We start from the raw sequence: 3,447 nt of genomic DNA, 5'->3' as shown, positions 1-3,447 counted from the left end.
CAATCCTCGCAGCATTTATCGATCCCCCCCCCCCGTACGGTCAAGTTTGCGAGCCGACTGATATTGCACGTAGATCACAGAGATCGACAACAACTCACCGTGGATTATCTCCGATGAGACTACCTCCGGCAGTACCAACCGGCGAATTCACCATTGATACGAGACCGCCGCACACCCCGTGAATGAACGACGCAACGTTCCTGACTGGAAGGGGCTCGTTCGGCCCGAGTTATCGCGTTGTCCTCGAGGAAAACTCCAGATTCGTCTTTTATCGGCGCGACGAGGTCGAGCGCAGAGAGCGAGAGAGACGGGGAGGAGAAGCGCGCACGCAGGCGGTTTATAAAACGCGGTCCGGCTTATCGCGCTCTTATCGTCCCGATATACACCTCGCCGCCCCCTCCTTCCGTCCCGGTTTTCCCCGTGACGATGACGATTTCCGAGGAGCGGAGTCGAGCTCTCTCCGTCTGTTCCTCCGGGTCGCGCGCACCAGTCGCTTCCGGAAGCGCTTAGTGCGGGCGTTGGAATCACCGCGGCGAGTCAGGATAGCCGGAAGTCTTCCCCGGACGACCGGGGCGCTGTCGCGCGCGCCCGTCGACGCGACGATCGACTGAACACGTCGAGGAACGGGAGAGGACTCTCCTCTTTCGCGCGGAGGGCGCCCCGTTGTTGCTGCTCTCTCGGAGCGCGCCTTTTTCCACGCAAGCGCAATCCTCGGTCGATATCAGCCCGATGTGCTCGCGCGCTCTCCTATTTCCCTCGATACCCGCCCCCGCGACCCTTTCCGCGTTCTTCCAGACGGGTCGTCCAACCCTTCCTTCCTGCCGATTGTGTCCGCGACCTTTCGACTCTTTTCACCTCATCGTTCATTCCTTTCAGCCCGCGCGACTCATTGACACGCGTGCTTCTTCTTTTGCACGCTGCTTATCGTCCTCGACCTTATCAATCGGTTGTTAACGGCCAGCTTCCGGCGATTAATCGTTTATTCATCAGTTAATGGAATATCGCGGAAGAGGAAGTCTCCTCGACGAGACAGAGAGTCCTGTCGCGCGCGCGGAGAGCTCACGTTGGCTCCCTGTGCTCGTCGAATTGTAAACGCTGACTCGACCGCCACCGCATCGATGTTACCGCGGGACGCGAGCAGCCCGTCGCAATTTTCGAACCGTCGACATCCCTCGCCGATACGTTTCGCGATATACGTCCCGATCGATTTTCGAGGCGCTTCCACAGCTCCGGCCGTCTCGCTCGAGTATAATCTCTCAAGCGATGGCACACTTCCTGGACGATGCTTCGCGATCGGCTCTTTCGTCTCTCTTATCATTAATGGATCCAACCAGTCGAAGGCCTCGCTTTTTCGTGATCTAATCTCGAGCGATTGAATCGCTTCTTTTTTTCGTGTTTCAACTCAAGCCGTTCGAAGGTGTGTGTTTTTTGCCTCTTCTCTTTGGTACGTTATCACCACAGCAAAGGAAGACCCGTGAATCAGCTCGGGTGTATATATGTATCGGTTTTATATATTTATATACATTAAAATTTCTTTTTTGGTTTCTCACACAGGTGCCCGACCCTTATCTCCGTCGGAGCGTCGGAGTTTCTTTTTCCGCTGACTCATCTCATATTCCCTCCCTTCCTCCGTTTCTCTTTGACTAGACGTTGACGAGCAAAGTAGGTGGGTATTACGTGAGCGCGTTAATCGCTATTTCGATATCCCGGCGTGGACGAACGAGCGAGTTGTGTGTGGACGCGCGCGCGCGCGCGCGTGTGTGTGTGTGTGTGTGTTAGTGAGTTTTAGCCACTGCATACCCCGACGTCCTGAATTAGCGGAAAACCGAGGAACCCGCCACCATCTGAAAGAAATTAGAGACACCGGAGGCAATTCTTCGCTAGTTCCAATTAGCAAGATACCTTGTCGCGGAGATCATCGATAGCCACACACGTGGTCTCGTTCAGTTTGTTAGAGAAACAGAGGTACGTTACTGCTAAACAAGCGCTCATTGAAATGCAGTTACACACATGGTTAGTTTGCAATGTAAAGGTGGTTACTTACAAATGCGCGCATTCTCAATAGGAGAGACACTACTGCTTTTTTCTATTTTAGATTCAGTGAAATCCGCCGTCGGGATCGTCATCGAATATTTTTCAGTATTTCTCGGGGAAACATATATCTAACATATATAACACGACCAGCGTGTAGTTATATACAAAGTGTTCATCAAAAAGAGTGCAGCGAATTTTTTTTATCGTAAGCAATTTGATACATTCTTTGCTTTTCGGTTGATTGATTCGAATTTGCTGAAAGTTCTTGTTTTCAATATTCCACACAGAGGAAAAGATTTTTTGAGTTTAATAAAATTTCTCTAATTGAAACAATTTGTTTCTTGCAGGAATGCAGCAAACAAACGTTTCATTCAACAAACAGGATTGTTTGGTTTCTCGAACAATAAATATGTCTTTATGTCAACAAATAACATATTTCTTTGGTAATTTTATCCGAATATTACAATGATTGTCACAAGCAATAAATTATTTGAAAGAAGTAACACTATGTCAGAAAAAAAGAACTTTTAGTTAAAGAACTTTTTTTCGTTTCACAATGAAACACAATATTTCATTTTCAATAAAATATATTTTTTATTTAAAAACCAAATGTCATTTCTTCTAAGTAATACCTTCCATCAAACGTGGGAAGAAAACATTATTACTTACACTAATGAAACAATAACGTTTTTATTATACAAAATGATATTTCATATTAAATTATATTGTTTATATTAAAGAAATCAAACAATCGCGGATACTAAATCCAAAGAGAGAATTTTTCTCTGCAGATCAAGTATTAGCGGAAATTTATATTAGTACAAAGTTCGCTTTCTGATAAGCGAATTTTTATAAGAGCATCCCCAGAAAAAATTCTCGAATTTCAGAGGAATAAAACTCGTTGAAAGATCATTAAAATTGTTGGTGGGACACCTTATATATGTGCACGCGAAGGCATTGATCGCGAAGGGCATTTACATCGCGCGATTGGAGGCTCGCACGCGTGACCCGATCTCCTAACCGCGCCGATCAATTTTTGTCACCGTCTTTGACATATTACGCTGCGCGATGTTTGTGAGAAAATTGGAGCAACCTGAGGAGCGGAAGAGCAACGGGGAGAAATTTAAAACGCGTCATTCTCGATGCTTCGTTGACAAAATCACGCTCGTAACGTAACTCGAAAAGCGGTATTAAGATTTTTTGCTAACGTTTGACAAATAAATGATATGACTATTAATTCATGCCACAGGTAATATGCGCGCGCGTGTGGAATCATTTTTAATTAAATTACTGATGTATTTAGATATATTAAAAACCGTATTGCTTATTAAATATAAATATATTCTCAAGTAACGTATCACTACGAGTTGCAATAATAATTTTAATATTGTCTTTTAAAAAGTTATTGGCTGT

This window comes from Dinoponera quadriceps, unplaced genomic scaffold, assembly GCF_001313825.1.
Source record: "Dinoponera quadriceps isolate SergipeBrazil2010 unplaced genomic scaffold, ASM131382v1 scaffold2600, whole genome shotgun sequence".
Lineage (NCBI taxonomy): Eukaryota > Metazoa > Arthropoda > Insecta > Hymenoptera > Formicidae > Dinoponera > Dinoponera quadriceps.
This window is presented reverse-complemented; position numbering follows the sequence as displayed.